Genomic DNA, 22372 nt, shown 5'->3' with positions numbered 1-22372 from the left:
TCCCTCACCTCAAGCCCAAGGACAGCATCCTGACCAATTCCCCCATTCCAGTGAGTCCAAAGAAATAATTAGGGAAAGGGCTGGGAGTGTAGTGAAGAGAGCTTAGAGTCTGCATTATTTATATGTTTTTTGCTTTAAATTGTGGGAGATGTGCTGTCAACAGAAAAATTGGTCCCCTCCTTTCCATAGCATAGCACTGTGACTACAAAGCCAGGAATACATCCTTTCACCCTGCCCCTTACATCTACATGGAGCCATGGGACTGAGTTCTAGAAAATGAAATGGGAGGGGAAATTTTATGAGACTCACCATCCTCCCACTGGAGTTCGTCCATGCTCTTCTAGTCTCTGACTGGCTGGAATGGACATGGAATGGACATGACCCCCAGGGTGACCTTGGAAACCACATGTTGAAGGGGGCTTTGCTTTTGATATCCTGAATCCTTGAATGACTCCAGGGAGGAGGGTGCCCCATTGGCCTGGTTACCACCCAGCTCTATTTCATGAGAGAGAACAAAACTTTGACTGTGTCAAGCCATCAAAATTCTTGGGTTTATTTGTACAGAAGGTGGTTTTATCATCGTTAATACAAAATTTACTCCCTTGCATTGGGGATCCTAAAACATGTAGCACAGTGGGGAAGATAAGAAAATTGGTACTGGAGGCAGAAAAGATGAAGATAATAGCAAATTACTTAAAATAACTGTTGTCCTAGATTTCTTCATGAGCAAAGTATGTACCAAGCCAGTGGCTCTAGAAGAGGTTGGAAAACACAAAGTCAGTATTAGGGGGTTTTTTTGGGTTTTTTTGTTTGTTTGCTTGTTTTGTTTTTTGGCCACACGGTGTGGCTTGCAGGATCTTAGTTCCCTGACCAGGGATCGAACCCACGGCCCCTGTAGTGGAATGGTAGAGTCCTAACCACTGGACCTCCAGGGAATTCCCAGTTCTTATTGGCTTTGCTTAGGGAGTCTGTACAAGGAAGAGTCAAGCTCAGGTAACAATTGGTTGGTTCAAGAACAGAAATGAAAGGGATAGGATGAGTCCAGAAATCTGGAGCCTTCCGCTTTGAGCCCTAAGAGTAAGTGATAACAGAGAGAAAAAAAAAAGGCTCTGAGCAGCAAAAGCCCATTAGGACTTCTCAATACCTGGTCTCACCACTGTAGCAAAAATCGTTTAAGGTTGCTCTCTTCACGCTCAGGCCAATTTCTTTCCCAGAGGGCTTCAAGATGGTTTCCATTAAGTTGGAGGAGAGAAGCCTAGGGGTTAGGGTGCAAAGAGGTAAATCAGGCTTGAGAATTGTGTCTGGTAAAGAACCCTAGTAGTGCATACTGTCACGTGCAAATGACTGCAAAGAAAGATTTCAGAAGCTTACTAAATATTTGAAGGAATTGTATGGCCAAAGAATTCTGTGTTTTTTTTAAGAGTTTTTTTAAACATCTTTATTGGAGTATAATTGCTTTACAATGTTGTGTTAGTTTCTGCTGTATAACAAAGTGAATCAGCTATATGTATACATATATCTCCATATCCCCTCCCTCTTGCATCTCCCTCCCACCCTCCCTATCCCACCCTTCTAGGTGGTCACAGAGCACAGAGCTGATCTCCCTATGCTATGTAGCTGCTTCCTACTAGCTATCTGTTTTACATCTGGTAGTGTATATATGTCCATGCTACTCTCTCACTTCGTCTAGAGTCTGTCATGCAGATTGAAGTAAGTCAGAAAGAGAAAAACAAAAACCGTATGCTAACACATATATATGGAATCGAAAAAAAAAAAAGGTTCTGATGAACCTAGGGGCAGGACAGGGATAAAGATGCAGATGTAGAGAATGGACTTGAGGACACGGGGAGGGGGCCAAAGAGTTCTTGAACTCAGACTACAAAAACCTTGGTTGCCCAAGCCTTGAATCAGTCCTTCGGTGCCCAAAGATGCACTGGGGGAAAGCAAGCTACAGTCTCTGCAGGAGGGCACTGTCCACACTGCTCACCTCACATGCGGCCTTGGAGATAACGGACCAGGAAGAACCCCGGCAGAGGGCACATCCAAGAGCCACGGAGGGCAATGGACAAGGGAGCTCTGCCCAGAGAGCAAAATCAGAGACTTAACCAAGGAATTGTTGCAGACCCTCTCAGAACCCAGCCACGTTCCCTTGGCTTTCACCTCGACTTGGAGAAATCTACTGACTGCCCACACCTGCAACCCTCTACCTGAGACTTTTTTTTTTTTTTTTTCCTGGCTGTAGGACAGGGGACATGATGGAAGTGTAAGGGAATTAATGCCCCGCAAAACAGCCCTCAACCACTGTCGGAGGATAAATTCCCGCCTAGGATGGGATAACTGAGGCACTCTCTGCACTGCGTCCCAGGGTTCGTCCATGGGATGGAGTCTTGGTTGCCCCTAGTGGGTGTGGCCTGACAGCCTTGCCTTTATTCGTTTCTGTCTCTTTTCTGTCTCAGTGTCCTCACCCTGCCACCTCTCTGATAACCCCTTGCTGGGTCTGCTTCTGGGGAAACGCAAATCGAGACAGAATTTCTTGCACTGTCTGGGCAGGGGATCTTCACGATGACGTGCGTGGGTGCCTTTCCCACGTTTCCACCATCTTACCTATTCTCTTCTGTGGGCGAACGGCAGACTGAAAAAAAAAAATATTAAAACTGCTATCATCGGGCTTCCCTGGTGGCGCAGTGGTTGAGAGTCCGCCTGCCGATGCAGGGGACACGAGTTCGTGCCCTGGTCCAGGAAGATCCCGCATGCCGCGGAGCGGCTGGGCCCGTGAGCCATGGCCGCTGAGCCTGCGCGTCTGGAGCCTGTGCTCCGCAACGGGAGAGGCCACAACAGAGACAGGCCCGCATACCGCAAAAAAAAAAAAACAAAAAAAAAAAAACCAAAAAAAACTGCTATCATCCACAGGGGTAAACCTATTTTTTTCATTGAAAAGTTTATTATTAAAGTAATTCAATTTTATTATAGAAAAAGTGGAAAACAGATGAACAAAAAGAAAAATTTTTATCCATGATCCTTCTACCAGAAATATCTATGGTTAATGGGTTATTTTATATACATTCAGACTCTTTCCATGCATTTATGTATGTTTTATGTATTTATTTTCACTGACCCCAAACCCTGCTTTATGTTTCTTTAAGTCAAAAGATTTCCTATAATTTTTAGGTTTTTATGCTAGGGAAATGATATTTTCAGGAAAAGATTAATTTTTTTGCAGTTTTATTGAGGTATAATTGACAAATAAAATTGTAAGATATTTAACGTGTACAATGTGATGATTTGACATCCATATACATTGTGAAAGGATTCCGCCCATGCCTTCATTTATTAAAAATTTTTGTCATTGGGCATTGCTATGTGCCAGGCACAGTTCTAGGCATTTGGAATACATCAGTAAATTAAATGAAGATTTCTGTTCCTCAGGAAAAATGCATTCTAGTTGGCGGAGATTATCAATAAAAAAATATAGAACTATACTCCAATTAAAAAAATAAATATATATACAGATAATAAGTGAATTGTTTAGTATCTTAACAGGTCAAAATGCTATGGAAAAAGAGCAGGGTAAGGGGGATCGGGACAGCTGGAGAGGGGATCGCAATCGTAAACGTGGTAGGTTGAGGGTACGCTTCAATGAGGATGAGGCATTTGAGCAAAAACCGGAAGGAGGCGCAGATATCTGTGGTATGAGCCTTCTGGGCAGAGTGAGCACAATAGAGGTCCCCAGGGGGAATGGGCCTGGTGGGCTGAAGACAGAGCAGAGGAGCCACCCCGGCAGGAGCAGAGTGAGCGCTGGGGAGACGGCCAGAGGATGAAGTCAGAGAGTAGCCTGGGGGCGGAGGGGCCTCAGCACACCTTGTAGACTGTTACTCTGTGTGAGATGCGGAGCCCCTGCATGGTTTTGAGCGGGAGTGACATGATCTGACACATGTTGTAAAAGGGCAACTCTGGCTCCTGTGGCGACAAGAGGCTGTAGGGGAGACAAGTTAGGAGCTACACAGTAATCCAGGAGGTGGATGGTGGTGGATGGGACCAGAGTGGACGCAGTGAGGGCCATGAGAAGTAGTTGGATCTGGGAACTATATTCTGACACTAGGGCTAACGGGATTTCCTGAAGGATTGGAGCTGGATGCAAAAAAAAAAAGAGAGGATGATGATTAAAGATGATTTGCAGGGTTTTGGCCTGAACGTTATGAAGGTTTTATGTGCCAACAAGTGAATTAAGGAAGGCTGTGGATGGAGCAGATTAAAAGGGAGGAAAATCATGAGTTCTGTTAGTTTGAGGTGTCTATTAGAAATCTGAGCCGGCAGTTGGATTTAGGAGTCAGGAGTTTAGAGGAGAGGTCTAGACTAGGGTAAATGGTGCTTAAAACCACGACTGGATAAGATCAAAGGAATGAGTATAGACAGAGAAGAGAACTAACATCAAAACCACAATGAGCTATCACCTCACACCTGTCAGAATGGCTATCCTCAAAAAGACCACAAATAACAAATGTTGGTAAGGTTGTGAAGAAAAGGGAACCCTCGTGCACTGTTGAGGGGAATGTAAATTGGTGTAGCCACTGTGGAAAACAGTATGGAGGTTCCTCAAAAAACTAAAAATAGAGTTGCCATATGATTCAGTGATTCCATTCCTGGGTACATATGCAAAGAGAATGAAAACACTAATTTGAAAAGATACAGGCACCCCAGTGTTCACAGCAGCATTATTTACAATAGCCGAGATATGGAGCAACATAAGTGACCACCAACAGATGAACGGATAAAGAAGATGTGGTATATGTATGTACAATGGAATACTACTCAGCCATAAAAAGAAGGAAAGTTGCCATTTGCAGCAGCATGGATGGACTTGGAGGATACTATGCTTAGTGAAATAAGTCAGACAGAGAAAGACAAATACTGTATGATATCACTTATAGGTAGAATCTAAAAGTTACAACAAACTAGTGAATATGACAAAAAAGAAGCAGATACAGAGAACAAACTAGTGGTTACCAGTGGGGCGAGGGAAGGGAGAGGGTAAGATAGGGGTAGGGGATTGAGAGGTGCAAACTACTGTGTGTAAAGGAAATAAGCTACAGCAAATGGAATATAGCCAGTATTTTATAATAACTATAAATGGAGTATAACTTTTCAAAGTGGTGAATCACTATGTTGTACACTTGAAACTTATGTAATGCTGTGAATTAACTATACCTCAATTGAAAAAAAAAGTTGGGAAGAAGAGGAGGATGCAGCAAAAACAGAAGGAGGAAACACTGAGGCAGGAGGAGATTCAAGAGAGGATGGGGTTCTGAAAGCCAGGTGAAGGGCTCTGCAAGGAAGAAGGTGTGGCCCACTGTGTTAAATGCTGCTGATGGAGCCCATGAGATGAGGACGGAAATGACCACAGGGCTTAGGGATATGGCGGCCACTGGTGACCTTGACATGTACAAAACCTGACTGGAGTAGGTTTAAGAGGGGAGGAATTAGAGGGGCTTTACTGCAGAGCATAACAAGGAAATGAGGTTGTAGCTGCTGAGAGAAGTCGTCAATAGAAGTTTTTATGTTTTGTGCCCTTTTGGGGGAACGGAAAAATAACAGCATATTTACATGGTGATCATGATGACCCAACAGTAACCAGAAAAAAACATTGTGTAGTAGGGAGCTGGAAGAAAACACCCATATAAATGTTTTCAAAAATGAGATTTACTATACATGCTTTTCCATAACTTAGAGTATATAATAGGCTCCCAGTCAAATAATGTCTCTACATTTTCATTTTTAATGGCTGTAGAATATTCTAGTTTTTGAGTGTATGATAATTTGTTTAACCAACCCCTTATCACTGGACTTTTGGATGATTTCCTTTATTTATTTTGCTGTTACAGGCAATCATGCAGTGGACATCCTTATAAACCAGGTAATTTTCTGATTGTTGCCTTAGGATAAGCTCCTACAAGTGGAAGTACTGGGTCAAAGAATGAAAAGATTTTAAATGATTTTAATGCATATCAAATAGCCCAAATCCCTGTTTTAGAATTGATCAAAGCCATTCAGGTCTGCCCTTACCACAATTATATTTTTCTGTTATACCTATCACAGTTGTGTACTGTTACATTTATCTGTGTGATGATCTGATTTATGTCTCTCTCCCACTAGACTGCTGACCAGCGAGTGCAGAGACAGCGCCTGATTTTGCTCACTGCTGTATCCTCAGCTTTTGGCCCAGAGCCTGTCCCATGGTAGGCATTTGGTTAATAATTATTGGTGATGGAATGAATAAATGTAAAGCTTAGTTCAATGCATAGGGGAGAAGATCACACTGATCATGCCATTTGGAGGTAGAATGAGGGATGGCAATCAATTGCTCCAGCGCCTCTCAGGGTACCTGGTACATAGCTACAAAAGTGTTTGTAATTGACTAATTAAATAATGCATGAATGAAGGGTACTGCTTTTACAAAAGTCCACATTCTTGGGTGGCTTAGTGAATGGAATAGTTGTGGATCCTCCCAAGGTCACTTCTTTGGAAAAAACCCTCAGTCTGTGTCTGTATTTTGGTGCCTCTCCCAGGAGCCTGGCTACCCCTTAGCCAAACCCTCCTGTTCCCAGCGCTGAGTTCTTCCTTCCAGCGGCCAGCAGGTGGCAACAGTGGGTCATTGAAGTGACGGTGGGGCGGCTCTCCTGCCTGGGGCACCGCCCGCGGTTCCCAGGGCCTGTCGGGGTGCCGTCCACCCGGAAACCTGAAGGCAGGAGGCTCAGATGTGTTCCTGGGGACCCCGGAGCGGTGGTCTCCCCTCGGGAGAGTTGGGAAAGAGGGGTCAGCTCTCAGCGCCCCCGACAGAGTCTATTTTATAGTTCACAGTTACCAGGAGTCCTTACTGGACAGCTCAAGAGCTAAATGAAACTCACTTGAAAACCTGGACTTCTTCTGGCTCTGAGATGCTATCCAGTTCACGCCAACTGACCCGCCTCTGTCATTGTCTCCGTCTGCCCGAAATGGTCAGTTTCTTTTAATTCAGTTTTTTTTCAGCCAAGCTCAGTGCCCGGCAGTTCAGGCTGACAGTTTGGTAGGAATTACTGGATCTGTAATCATTGGGTTACAGAAATGCTTCTTATGACGTACAAAACAGGTTGCTGCCCGCTCACCATGGGTCCACCCTATCTTGGTGCTGTTTTGTTCCAGAGGCTGGGATGGATTTGCCCCCATCCATCTTTGCTCTCTCTCTCTCTGCTTTGTCCCCTTGAGACTAATGATAGGGAGGAAATCACCATTTGCCGAGATCCAGACGTCTACCATTTCACTCTCACAGCCACCCGGAGGGGTGGGTGTATGTTAATGTGTCCAAGCCCACTTAGGTCGTAAGTAGCAGAGATATTTCTAATTCCATATATGGTGCTCTGGCCGCTACACTCATGGTCCAAACTGTGCTCCAAGAGGCCCCTCAGAGGGGAGATGTGTCCTAGCGGTGGAGTTTCTTGCCTCTCACCTTTGCTTCATCTAGTGCAACTGCACTTGGACTTAAAAGAAAAAAATTATATACATATGGGTGTGCGTGTGTGTGTATATATATTCTCCTTCTAAAAGGAAAGCTTACATAATATTTTATGTACTTATATAAAATATAAGCAGAAGTTCTGAGCCTCACAGGATATGTTGATTCCAGCGTGCATTCTGACACGTGACTCATGGCAGAAATGTGCACTGTGGCTATAAGACAAAGCAAAGTTCACAGGAACTGCAGCAAGACCTTGGCCCTTGCAGCGCCAGGGTCTAACCACTTGATTAATTCAGGAAATGCTTTGATGACAAAATCCTTCTGCAACTGACTTCTCACGTTCTCTGGGACAAACACAAATCAAGGAAAATAAATCTGATGCAAAATCAAATGTGTCCCGCTCCCACTCTCTGCCTGTAACAAAGGGTGTGTTTTGAACTTTTCTTTGTCACCCAGAGTCTGGGTAATATCAGTCTGAAGGAAAACTAAAGAAGCCTGTGAGGCCGAGTTGAATGACAAGTGAAAAACTGCGGCAGAGAAAGAGGGAGTGGAGAGAGAAAAGCCTCTGGCGGGGTCTCTGGAGCTGAGAAGGGAGAGAGAGAAGGAGAGAGTGCTAGTCAGAGAGGAGTCCAAACAGTATTGTTAAGGAACTTTGCTGGAGATTTAAAGTACACTCCTACCTTTGGCATTTTCTCAAGAGACAGAAAAGATTTGAATTGTTTTAATTATATTTTCCTGCAAGGCTGGGTCCAAGACTGGACCGTGTAGGATTCTGGGTTTGTATCGGTTACATAAGCAAACTTCAGTCTTTGCTGTCCTCTGGAAGAGTCAAAACCATGCATGTTTTTCAATTTCCTTTTGTCAGCTGCCTGAGTTTCTATTCTGAGAGGTGCAAACTGTTAAACATTGTTGTTTACTTGTGTTCCCTAAATAACTTTTAATTAGTTTTAATTTGGACCAGGAATGTTCCACTGTTGACATAGTGACAGGAATTATCAAAAGTAAAATTAATAAGGAGCTCCAGAAAAAAACTTGCACTAACATTATAGTATTTTATCATATCTATCTCAGCAGAGACACAGATAATTTTAATTTTTTAATGTTGGTTTTTTAATGATTTTCTTCAAAGTAATGATTGCATTGGAAAGAGGTTACTTAAACCTTATTTTTCACTTCTCAAGCAACTTTCACTTCTCAAGCATCTTTCACAATGGAATTTTTGTGTTGTCTTTCAATGAAATTAACTGCATTAGTGCAAGAAATGCAGTCAAATCAGCAACTGTATGTAGCCTTTCAAACGTCATGTGGAGCTGGATAGTTATTGCATTCATTACACAGTGGAAAACAATGAGCAATGACACTTTCACCTAAAAAACTGCCAAAAGGGCTTCCCTGGCGGTGCAGTGGTTGAGAGTCCGCCTGCCGATGCAGGGGACACGGGTTCGTGCCCCGGTCCGGGAAAATCCCACATGCCGTGGAGCGGCTGGGCCCGTGAGCCATGGCCGCTGAGCCTGCGCGTCCGGAGCCTGTGCTCCGCGACGGGAGAGGCCGCAACAGTGAGAGGCCCGCGTACCGCAAAAAAAAAAAAAAAAAAAAAACTGCCGAAGAGAAAAGCTTGTCAGGGCTCTCAGAATATCATAAAGCAGACAATACAAGAAATTTCAAAATGTTGGGGTTTTTTAATCAACTCTCTCCTCTCCCCTCCCTTGTCCTTTAGGACAATGGTGTTAGTGGTCCCCTAACCATTAATGCATAATTCTAACAAAGACTTGCACACCCCTTTGGCTAAAAAGTAGCCAAATATCAAAGAGCTACTAATCTTGGGGTCAGCCCTTTTTCCAAAATGAGTAAGGCCTTCTGAATCCTTTTGGGTAAAAATCTGGCAAAGATCACAGAGAATTTAGTAAAGGTTTCTGATACATCAGTGGAATATCCTATGAGGATTCCACCCATGAGACTAATCCAAGCATGCTCTAGTTTAGTCCAAAAACCTATAAAGTCATAAATGCATGAGCGGGTTTCTTTAGTGAAAGGCTGTGGCCTGCGGGGTAAATTCGCCAAGTGCAGCAATCAGCTGTGATCCTGTCTACAATCTCATCTTCATCATGCTCTTAAGTACTGTGTAATTTGGTCTTGGGACCACTTAGCTAATTACAGATTAGAAGGATGGTGCTTGAATGTTACTGAACAACTGACAGAATTATTTAGTATTCTGCAGTTCAGTGAAAAGAGTATAGATGTGCTTGAGTATTTATGGAGTTTTACCTTCTCTTTTTGTTATAGAGGTCTGACAACAAATCAAAACGTGTGTCAGCGCCATAATGATCTAGATAGACTTTTAAGGATTGGCTAGCCAAGACTGAATTTTATTCAAACACTATTTCATTTGTCATATTGATGTAACCGAGCAAGGGCTCGTGTGCCCACAGTGCAGAAAGCCAAACTCTGACAGTGGGTGTTTGTGGCAAAGTAAGGGTTTATGTCAGGGCTCCAAGCAAGCGAGTGGGTGACAAGCCTCGGATCCACTCCCACTTGGTCTTCGAGCTAGAGGTTTTCTTAAAGGGAAAGAACAAAGAAGCTGGGGTTAATCATCGTCTTGTGACATTTCTTATTCATAGTTTCGGGAGTCAGGATGCCTATGTTTTATGTCTCTGGTCTGGTGGTCCATGACGGGGGCAGTGGGGATGGGGTGTGTCTGTTAGCTCATCTTGCCCTGGGGAAACAACCTGAGTGTGTACGTCAATGATGTTACTGACAACAGCAATTTTAGTCCTCTGACTCTGGTGGATTAGCTGCAGTTAGCAGAGGATTGAGGTCAGAGGGCACAAGAAAGGGAATAAAGTTTTGGATAGAGAGGTTAATCATAAACTCAGCAGGGGAACTTGGTTTTAGGGAGACTCGGTTTCACTAATTTTAAGTATCTTAGCCTATTGTATGGCTGTGATTGGTACTATTTAAACTGCCGACATCTGTGCGTCCCTTCTGTGTGACCTGACAATGTATCAGTGGCACTAGCTTGGCTTTGTCACAGCTCTGGGCACAGTGGCAGTCCCTGGGGGTGTCTGGAGCTCCTAGATAGACACGGTGCATCTGCCTGGAGCTTCAGTTTTACATGAAGCCTCGCGGAAAACAAAAGTAATCAATTTAACCATTTATTTAATGTGCTGCCAATTCTTTAGTTAATTTGCTGTGAAGCAAGCAGAATTATGCATTAACTATGTTATGATTAAAAACTAAATATTGGCTAATACTTGCAGTGAGAGAATAACAACTTGTAAAGCAAGAAGTGTGTCTGTTTAGCTGGCGGAGTTCCAGCCAGAAAAGAACCAGTGACATGCAGGAAAAAATAATATGATGACAATTGTCCTAGGAGAGTGACGGGCCATAGTCCCACCTGGCCCAAAGGTGAGGCAGCCCAAAGCCTGCTGCTCTCATCTCCCATCAAAGTCCTCTGTCATTGGACAGGAACTCTAAGGACTACTGTTTCCAACCCGAGGAAACAGGACCCATCCTGTTATGTGAAGTCCTGAAAAACCTGGACCAGCTGAGCGTGGGCAGAGCCATTAGAGAAGTTCCCTCCCACCTCATCCTGGCCTGTACTGGGCACAAGGACATCCTCCAAGAATTGTCCCCATTACTCTCCCAGACTGGCTATGGCACCTCCCAGCTCCTGTGCCTGAGGTGCCATGGATGGCACCTTGAATGGGGACCACCCTATAGCACACCCTCCTTGTACCCCTGCCCTCACCAGTCTACCCCACTCTGGGCAGCACAGCCCCGCTCACATCCAGTCCTTGTCCCTGGTCCAGGCTTTGAGTTCCTGTCTTTGTGTGGTCCATTCCCAGGAATAAGGACTGAATCATTTAAAGCCTGATTTTTCTGTGAAAATAAATATGACCGCAAAATTCATATGACCGTGAAGACCTCAAAGAAGATGGGTGCTGTTTGTGGCCCCTTCGAGCGGCCCCTGGGGGTGCATTCATCCTCTGCTGCTGTTAGAGTACCACCAGTGTGCACATCAGAGAGGCACGACTCCAGGGGACACCACAGCAAGGTGAAGGACGCATCTGTGATGTCCTACCCTCCCACCCCAAATTGGGGACAGTGCTCTCCGGAGGGTACGTGTCCTGCTGGAATCAGGGAAAATTCCATACAGTTCCAGATATCCGGCCTCCTAACTGAACACCTGCAATGCCTTTGTCCCCTCCTGCCAATCTGTGAAAATGTCAGGGAAATAAACCAGTTTTCCTTCTTCGTGGGCTCACAAGTTGTGCCAATTTTGTGCAGACTGGTCCTTTTCTCTCGTTTTCTGTAAATTTGTTTTCAGAAGTATTTGAAGTTGTTTTGGTGAAATTCAGCTCTAAGTTGCTTGTTTTTCGTTTCAAGAAAGACAAAGGCAGCCTTGGCCGGTGCTGGGGAAGCTGAGCTCAGAGAGCTCAGGTAGGATCAAGGGCTGTTGTGGCTTCCTTGTGATGGTTTGTGCACCAGGGCACGTGGCCTGGGCTCCATCCTCTTCCCTGCCCCTTAGAAACTCGGGGAGCCCAGGCAGGAATGAGAAGCCTTTCCGAGCACATGACTGTTTCTGGATGGAGAGGTCCTGGGATGACCTTTTCCTGGACAAATGACTGCTGTCCCTTACCTGGCCTTTCCTCCTTTCTCCTGCCCTGAGGGCTTTCAGGATGCATTTTGGGTGGGAAGAAGTGTACCATGGGAGTCACTCACTGGAGATCTGATTGTGAGAGTCTTTGGTTCCAGCCAGGCTGGTTCCAGGCCTAATTCAGTTAATTCTGGATGAAGATTGAGGGTCTGACCCTTCTCAGAGAGCCCTTCCCTCACAACCTCTTAAAACATAATTTCCCAGAGACTGATCTTTGGTTTGTGTTTCCTAGAGAATAACTGGCAAGTTTGGAGGATTGTACTTCCGTATTCATTTCTACTCTGGTAGCTAATTAGCACGTTGGTTAAGAAGGATCTTGCGCATTTATTAGAATGGTCGCCTTAGCAGTGTGTGTCTCCAGGGTCTGGCTCTGGGACAAACATCCCCACCCTCCCAGCTGCACAAGGTTTGTGTATCCCTTTTTGTCCTAAACCAGAGTTCTCTCTTGTACCATAAGCATGAAGACTTTGCAGATGGAAATTCATCCCTGAGACGGGGGCAGAGCATCTGCCTTCCCCCGGATGGCTTAGGAAGGGCAAAGAAAGATTCAGAGGAATGAAGGTAAGAAAGCGAGAACCACAGAATTGGGTCAGCTTAATTCTAGGGAAGCACTGGGAAGCAGGTTTGGGGAATGAGAGGTTACTGTCAGAGACTGAGGGAGACGCACCAGGGAGCTGCCTAGGAATGCGGAAAAGGGCCCTGGTATCAGGGTAGAAAGACCCGTGACTTCAAGGAAGAGAGGCTGAAGAAAACCCTGGCTGGCTGTGAGCAGGGAGAGGGTGAAGGTGTGGGCTGTGGGGAAATGGAGAAAGAAATTAGGGAGAAATTCAGACAAGCCAGGTAGTGCTGGCCTGTACAGGAACATGTGACTGGCCTGCGTTTATTGGGTCCTAAATTTTCTCACACATCAATAAAGTAACTCTTCCACCTGCATTAGAATGGGATGCATGTATACCCCTTCTCTCTCCCTGCCACCCCCAAGAATATGATATAAGGACACTTGTTTGGGGACATAAATTCTAATATGTTTGATTTTTAAAAAATTAGTTTCATCACCCCAAAGTTATGCTTGGTGCATTCATGGTCTGCCTTTATGGTCTCTGAATTTGCCTTTTCAAAGCCAGGCTCTTCTCCAAAAATCCACTCTGGCAGGAGATCAAGGGTAGGGCCCAATGTTCTTCAGCTAATGATAAAATTCCACAGTGAAGCTTTCCCAGCATCACCCAGAAAGGACCCAGAACTAGCAATCTGGCTCTAAAAACCGCAGCATATGTCCCTATACAGGCTGTGCATCTTGTCTGAGCAGCATCCCTGTCCCCGGCCAATAGGAGGATGGCTCGGTCAGGTGGGGGCAGATGGTGCCCAGAACAGCATGCCCCCAGGCTCATCTCTGGTGTCCCTTCCGAGTCTTTCCCGCACCCCATAGCCACGGCCCTGCCCCTTGCCCCAGTGCCAGTGCTGTGGTTTGCTTATTTTGACGTATTCATCCCCGACATGTCAAGATGAAAGGCAGGAAATGGGCAGTTCCAGTTCCCATAGCAGGAGTGGTTAGACCACATTGCATCACATCTCCAGGCCGGTCATGGGATCCTGGAGGCAAACTCGGCGCAGGTTGACCTCAGGCACTGCACTCACTGGTCGCCGAACCCCCCGCACGGAACCCCTTCTCACCACGGACTGCCGGCAGCCTTGCTCACTCCCACTACTGCCTGTGGCTGAAGCCACCTTCTCAGAAGGTCACTCGCACTGGGGCTCCCCACTGCCCTGAGGGGCGTGCCCCAGAGCCAGCCCACTTCCTGCCAGCCACTCCCAGGCCCGGGTGGCCTGACTGTCTCTGAGCAATTGATGTGGAGCTTTCCCTGCGAACAGGAAGTGCCCCCAGATCTTCAGGGCAGAAGTTTGGAAACCCCCAGGATTCTAAAAAAGTGGCACAAGTTGACCCACCAAGACTCAAGCAAAGGAAAGAAAGAAAAAAAAAAAAAAGCCAAGGCTTTGTTGTTTTCCCTGACTACTGGCTTTTCCTGCAGCCACCCAGTCAGCTAGAAGATTCTTCTGTAAACACGTCATCTTTTCCATGAGACATAAGTAAGCATCGCTTCCACCCACACTCAGGATGTTAAAACATTTGAAAAATGATTTGTTCTGGGCCAGAAAAAACCTTACAGGAGGAATTCCATTCCTCTTCCACCAGGTGTGTCCCACGTGTCTGGGTTATGGGGAAGGTGGGGACTGTAAGTGTACAGTTCCTGGCTTTGGTGCAGTTACACCAAGCCCTCTTCAACAGGCCACAGAAAGAGCATTTGTGCATTTCATTTCCTCGGGGATGATTTTTGAAAGTGGCTGTAATGCACCTGATCACTTTCAGATGTGTTCGGTGGGAAGCGGGTGATTTGAAAATGCCATAAAGCCAGCTTGCAAGGTGCCTAGATAGAGTGCCACTTCTTCTTCAACAGAAGCCATTAAAGATGAATACTCAGGGATGATAATATCCTTTTGTGCCTTTGTCTGGGGCAGCTTATTAAGGTAGAGACGCCTCAGCGTTGACAGGACAACCCCTTCCTGTGTGTTCTAGGAGAACATAATTGGCTACAAAACCTTTTCTCGGTGTCACCACTGCCACATACAAACCCAATTAGCAGCAGTGAACTCCGATGACTCCTGGGAACATGGAAATCGCACGTTCTACAGCTAATCAGACCCGTGGAATGGTGGCACATAGCCCTGTCCTCAGGAAGGTGGGATCCGGGGACCACAGGGGGCTGGGTTCTCGCAGAGCCCGCCTTTTTGGGTGAATTACACGGTCTTCAGGGATTAACAGTCAGAGACCCGCTTCTGTCTGCTCAAGGCGTCTGGGTCTGGGAGCACCACAGTTTTACTGTGAGGCCAGAGATATTCAAAAGGAGTCATCTAGGTCTTGATTCAAGCACAGCCCCTCAGTCCTCTCCACAAGTCCCTCCCCACAAATCTGGATGGATTTAAGAAACCCTTTGTTTCTTGTGATCTGACCCTCCTCCCAAGGACTAAGGAATCGTACATTCTGACTCCTGAGAGACGAAACAAATACATAATTTCAAGGCATGGAAGGATGCTCTGGCCCACCCCCATCTCAGTTTAAATAAATAACTAATGCTGGCAGGCAGGTGCTAAAAGCACGTGCAGAGAGAAAACTATTAATGCAAAAGGGCAAGACCAAAGGAAATACTTGCCTAGTTTTGGAATCCTTATTATGACGGGACTCTGGTGATCGTTAATCATTGCCATGTGGGATCATAAGCTGGAAGAGGCACACTAGACTCCGGGCACCTTGCTCCTAGTAATAAAATTCCCATTTAGAAATAAGCTTCTGACTAGAGCAGCTGGGCTCAAATCGACTGGCCCAGCAGCCATGCAGGAGGCTGACACAGAGCCTCTCTGGAGGTCATGCTTTACCCTGATTGGTGGTCTGGTTGTTTCAGGCGCTCTCCACTGCCCATGGGACGGGTCACTCCTCTTTTTCCCACCCAGTGATTGATGGGAAGAGCCCACTGGGTGGGGGAAGCCCCGCTATTAGGGTAGGACTGCAGGGCTGGTACCAGATTTGGAGGCTTTCTCTTTTTTATTTGACATGTGCCGTGCTGGGTTCGTCTCCGTCGAGTTGGGTCTACTCTGGCCTCTGGCAGCAGAGAACATTTGGAAAGAAGTAGGGTGGAAGTCTCTGGAATCGGAGACCTGGGGAATCAGCTGGAACTCTCACCTGTAAGCAACTCTTAAATGGCAGAAAAGGCAGAAAAGGACTCTGAAATGGTGATGGGATGGTCCAGGGTTACAGGGGGGCGGGAGAGTGAGCTTGGAAAAACAGAGGCCTGAGGGTTCAGACACAGGCCCACAGGCCAAACGACTCCCAACCCCAGTCTTTCCATGACTGCGCCCCCTGCTGGGGATATCGGGGCATCGCAGCCTCCCAGGCAGCGCTGGGACTGGACGCGGCCACTGTGGCTGGACAGCTGACTTCGGGCCGCAGACACAGGACCCCAGAACGCGGCCACAGGGCTCCTTCCTGGCTCCTGCCACCGTTCTGGCTCCTCACTCAAGTCCAGAGCTGCCCCAAACGGTCAGGACCGGCCACTTGCCTGTGCCTCACAGATGTTTATCGCGTTGCTTGTACGCCTGAGTTCTGATGCCGGTTCTCCCACTTTTATTGTCAATGGGCCTTAATGAAGATGAAAGGAGATATCTCCTGAGCCCTGGAGGTTCCTCTCCTGTCCCTACACCCAATCACCTCTGGTCCAAGCCTAGTATTCTACTTGGTGGATATCCATGCCCTTCCCTTCTCTTTCTCAGGCTGTTGTCATTTTTATTTTTCGCCTTAGAAACCGCATAGGGCGAGCGGGCGGGTTGTGGGGCAAGATCAAATGTGCCATTGCTCTGCAGAAAGTTTAGGGGGGCAGGGTGGAACCAGTGGCCAACTAGCGGCCAAGGCAAAGGTGAGACCTGATTAGACAATGCTAAGCATCTGTCATAATTCCCAGCACGTGGAACAAAGCTTCAGCTGGGGGCTTCGGCTGGGGTCTGCGGCTTCCACGGGGAGGGGGAGAATCTCCGCGAGCAAGGAGATGTCTCTAGCTGCAGGATGGAGCCGGAGCCGGAAGAGCTCGTCCCCCAGCCAGGTAGGAAGGAAATGGAGTGGGCTGGAGAACATTGGGAGGTTTTGAAAGAGTACAAGACTCCCTGTTTATCTTCTCCCTAGCTTCTGCAGCCGGTCTGCAGTTGGGGTAAATTCAGCACAGGAGGAAGAGGCAGCATTTCCTCCCCCTCTCTCCTCCCATTTTAGGTGAGAGGAGGAGGTGGCATGGGGGATAGAGAGAGATCTGGCGAGCTCACCAGCTGGTGCTGCGGTGCTGAACACAGCGAGCTTGCTCTGTGCACCCACAGAGAGGGGCCCCCTCTCTTTATCCCTTCCCCCATCTCCTTGAAATCAGGATGGAGGGAGTAGGTAGCCCCGGACACGGTGGGATCCAAGGGTCTCCACAGCCAGCATGTCCCAAGCAGAGCCCCACCAACCAAACCGGATCATGTAGCTTCTGATGGGGGCTGTGATTTTGGAGAACAGCATTGCTTCCCGCAGACCCAGGTGAAATGCAGTCCTGCTGCCTGGGGACGGTCATGACTAGCTCCATCCCCTCTGCAGAGCTGGTTACTGAGGGGTGGGTGAGAGATTTCGATGCTAGTGAAGGGGAGGGGGGGAGGGTACACAGTGGCAAGTGCTCTGGGCGTAGGGGTCACTGAGGCTCTTGGATAACAAGGGGCACCAGGGTGATTGGAATGAGTGAGCAACAAGGGATTGGGGACAGGATAATCAACTCATGGCCTCGTGGCCACTAAGATGCAGCCCTACCTCTCTGTAGCTTGAGGAAGAAGCTAGAAAGTTTTGCTCCAGCTTTCCTAAGCCCTGTTGAAGCCCCTCACGAGAGCCTGGGTCCGGACAACATGCCCAGATGCCCCTCGGGCTGCGTGTTGGCTGTGGAGATGGTGGAGGGAGCACAGAGGCCAGTTCACTTCGCAGGGAGAAGTAACTCTCCCAGCCAGCTCTAGGGACAGACTTAAGCAGGATTTCATTTGTTGTTTCTATTTTCTAAATGGTTTGTTTTAAAATCTGGTTCAAGGCCTTGTAGTTATGGAGACGAGATACCCAGTCTCCACTTGGCTCATCTTGTGTTTTTTTCAGGAACCGTACAAAGGGCTGCCACATCTGGTCTTGTTTGAGCTGCAGTGTCTGTACTCTGAGAGCATCAATGCAGGTTATAAAATTATAACGCTGATGATAACAGTCTAGCTGTAGTGTGAGCTACTATGGAAACATTCTTGTCATTGGTCTTTGTTGTGGATTGGGCTAAGCACCTCTCTCTATATACTGCTTATCACCAGAAGTAATGGTCAGGTTTGGCTTTGGTTTGCTTCAGGTGTGTACTGGTGTTTATGGCCAAGCTGAGAAACACACTGTTGCCACTCACCATTAACTTACTTGTTAAGTAAGATCAGCCTTACTTGGGCTGATCCTTTGGTTGTCTGGGCTCCTTATTAGGAAGTGTGATATTTGGTTATTACTGAGCCCTGCCTGGGTGGGAGCGTCATTTTGAGTGGGCCCAGCTTGGGACCTGGAAGCCAGCATTGCCAGAGGGCGGCTGGCCACTGGGCAGTCTAAAAACCTAAAAGGGAGCTAAGGGAGGTGGGTGAGAGCTGTGCCTTGTTATGCTGTTTTGATGAAGACATCACAAGTAGGCGAATGTTACATCATATGTATTATATAGACACATGTATGCAGATATGTTAAAAAGTAATCTTCTGGTGGTGGAATGCGGGTGAATTTTTTTCTTCGTGTTCTGTGATTTCCAGGTTTCTGCTCTGAGAATAGCTTACTATTGTGATTAAAGGAAGAAGGCCACAAATATTAGTTTGTAAAGAGAAGGAACGAATTTTTATTTTCAAGTAACCTGTACAGTAGGATATTTTTTCTAGAATTATATGTATAACTTGTGTGTCCATCTACCTGTCCATCCACCCCTCCATCCATTTATCCGCCCACCTACCCACCCAACCATCTTTCATTCATCCATCCATCTATCCTTCCATCTCTGTATTTGCACAGAAAGATATCTGGAATTCTGTTGACCGAATGTTTGTGATGGTTATTTCTGGGTGGTGAAATTTCAAATGGCTTTGTGTTCTTCATACTTACCTCTGTTACTTGAAATTTGTAATAATGAGGTACAGTTTTTAAAAAGAGCGCCTCTGTTCTATTCCTGGGTGAGGCCCGGTCACAGAGCCCAGGTGAGCGCTCCCAGCAGGCAAGGCCAAGCAAGACTCTGACCTCGGACCCCTGCTCTCCAGTGACACTGAGGCTGCCTGCTGAAGCCCTAGTATGGCAGGTGTGCAGCTCAGCAGGGAGAGAGCCGAGAGGGAGATGCGGGTGACACCTGAGCTCTGTTTAAAACCCACAGCCAGTGGCATCCTGAGTCTTTGATGTACGTTTTATGCCCGGCTGACTGGGTCTGTAGCTGGCTAGGGCTTGTGGTTCACAGCTCCAGGGTGGCAGCTACAAGCCCCCGGGTCCCTCTGCCCCTAAGAGTCTCATTCTTGTGCGGTGTCTCTCTCACCCCAGTTACCCTGAAATTGGCATAGGGGCTCCTGTGGAGGGATCTCCAAGGGTCCCTGGGTTTGGAGGTTGCCAAAGTCAAGGATGTGTCTGTTAAATGTTTTTAGCTCCAGTAGAAGAGCCAGGCAGGCGCTCCTTGTATACGGGTTTGCAGAGCATTTTCTGAGTACTGGGGAGCTGGGAAGCAGCAGACACTTTCTCACCTGGGGTGAGAGTGAGACCGACAACCACTTAGGAAAGCAGGCTGGCATTTATTATCTAGTAGAGGGGAAGATACACAGACACGGTGACCAGTGAATGCTGTGCTTCTGGAAGTGTATAACGATGATCATTGGAGTGTTTTACATAAGATCCCCAAACTGGAAACAACCCACCGTCCATCAACATTGATAGCATACATGCCCTAAATAAACCGAGCTATGTTTGTACAGTTGAAGGCTATACGTTTGTAAAGATCAACTAACTACAAATAGGTGCAATGACGTGGTTGTAACTCACAGACATAAAGTTGAGTGAACGGAGCAAATTCAACAATGTATACAGCCTTAGTCCTTTCATGCAGAATTCAAAAACAAGCAAAACTAAACCATCTTTTTAGGGATTGCAATATAAAAGTGGTGAACATATGAAAAAAAGTCAAGAAAAATTATTATAAAAGTTGGGATAGGGTTACCCCTGGAGGAAGGGAAGTTAGAATCGGCCAGGGTTTCCCAGGGTGAAGGGGGGCTCCCGGGGTGCCTGGCAATGTTCTCCTTCTTAACTTCGGTGCTGGTGACAAGGATGTTTGCTTTACAATTATTCATTAAACCCATCAATTACATCTCACGTGCTTCTTTGAATATATGTTATATTTCACAACAAAAATACTAAGAAGAAAAGAAAAGCAAAATGTAGCAAAGGGATCTTCCAGCCTCCATGGCCTTTTTTTTTTTTTTTTTTTTTTACCTGTAGGCTCCCTTTATTTCAAGGACCTCAAGCAGCATGTTTGTCCAAGTCTCTGACCAGGGTCAGACATCGGTAGGCTCTTATTCCCCAAGTTCTTCTATGAGCTTAGCCTTGTGTCAGATACTGGTGGGAGTCAGCGTGGGGAATGTGCTGCCTCTAAGACGACAAAACATTATAAATAACAGTGATAACATCAGACCAGGCTACAGTGACTTCCAGTGCCAGGGCAATTGTTAGGAGACGGAGCTCTGTGAAGTCTTGACCATCAGCTTCTGCTGCTCCCAAGGATGGGTTGGCTGGTGACAGCAGTGGGTGTGGGGAGGGTGGGGAGTGAGAGAGGGTGTTGTGACGAAGGAAAGGATGTCACGAAAGATGCAGGAAGTTGTGGAGTGTCGGGGAGGCCAAAGAGGCCTGCCTGACCAGATAGCCAGGTCCCCATGGGTGTGTAAGGGAGGCCAAGTACTGCTGGATTGATGGGGTGGCTCAGGAGGGTTTAGAACACCAGGATGATGAATTTCCCCCGCATCCCCACCTTATTGCTAGTCTAGGTCAGTCAGTCAATCAATAGATCATCACTCTGCTGCCCCCAGGCACATTATAGTCTAAACAATCAATAGAAGAGAATTGAACTGAGAAGACATGTAGAAACCCTCAGAGAAAAATAGGTGAGTGAATATGAGAGAATTAAAATATAAATACAATGATGCTCTTTGCCAAACTCCATTAGGAAAAATTCTCATCTGCCCCAGGAAACACATTGATCAAAAGTCCACAGGGACTGGAAAACAGCATGACACTTCTTCAAAAAGTTAAACATAAGAGTTACTATATGGTTGAACAATTTTATTTCTGGGTATATGCCCAAAATAATTGAAAACAGAGACTCAAACAGATACTTTGTAAAGCGATGTTCATAGCAGCATTAGTCACAATAGCCAAAATGTGGAAAAAACCCATGTCGATCAGTAGATGACTGGATAGACAAAGTGTGGAATATACATACAACGGAATATAATTCAGCCTTAAAAAAGGAATGAAGTACTGATACGTGCTATAACATGCATGAACCTTGATTGCATTCAGTGAAACAAGGCAGACACAAAAGGACAAATACTGTATGATTCCACTTATGTGTCATCGTTTAATGGGTAGAAAATTTCTGTTAGGCATGGTGGAAAAAGTTCTCGAAATAGAGAGTGGTGATGGTTGCACAACCTTGTGAATGTTCTTAATGCCACTGAATTGTACACTTAAAAATGGTTAAAGTGGCCTTCCCTGGTGGCACAGTGGTTGAGAGTCCTCCTGCCGATGCAGGGGACACAGGTTCGTGCCCCGGTCCGGGAGGATCCCACATGCCGCGGAGCGGCTGGGCCCGTGAGCCATGGCCACTGAGCCTGCGCATCTGGAGCCTGTGCTCCACAACGGGAGAGGCCACAACAGTGAGAGGCCTGCGTACTGCAAAAAAAAAAAAAAAAAAAAGGTTAAAGTGGTAAATTGTGTTATGTAGATTTTACCATGCACTTGGAAAAAAAGCCTATAGGGGCTGTTATGAATGGAATGTGTCCCCCTAAATTCATATGTTGATATCCTAACAAACAGTGTGATGGTATTAGTAGGTGGGATCTTTGGGAGGTAATTAGGTCATGAGGATGAAACCTTCATGAATGGGATTCATGCTCTTACAGGATGAGACAGGAGAGCTTGCTTCCTCTCTCTGCTGTTAGCCATGTGAGGATACAGGAGGGCAGTCATCTGTCAACCAGGAAGCAGGACTTCACCAGACACTGCATCTGCTGGCACCTTGATCTAGGACTTCCAGCCTCTAGAACTGTGTGAAATAAATGTGTGCTGTTTAAGCCACCCCATTTGTGGTAATTTGTATTAGCAACCTCAACCAACTTAGAAAGGCTCAAAAAATTGTTCCTGCATGTTGAGATAGAGGAGAGAGACAGGGGCTGTGGAATCATTTCTGAATAGCAGGAAAGACAGAAAACAAGGTAAAGTTTCCTCGTTGAAGGCTGAAGAAGGAGAAGAAAACACTGTCCTTGGTGGGTTTCTGGAGCTCCTCCTGTAGCCCCGTCAACATCAGAGATGACCCAAGTGACCAATGACTGGGTAGATTTGGCCATTTCTTGAAAAGTAGCCCAGC

The sequence above is a fragment of the Phocoena sinus genome, chromosome 7 (genome assembly GCF_008692025.1).
Source record: "Phocoena sinus isolate mPhoSin1 chromosome 7, mPhoSin1.pri, whole genome shotgun sequence".
NCBI classification, from domain to species: Eukaryota; Metazoa; Chordata; class Mammalia; order Artiodactyla; family Phocoenidae; genus Phocoena; species Phocoena sinus.
This window is presented reverse-complemented; position numbering follows the sequence as displayed.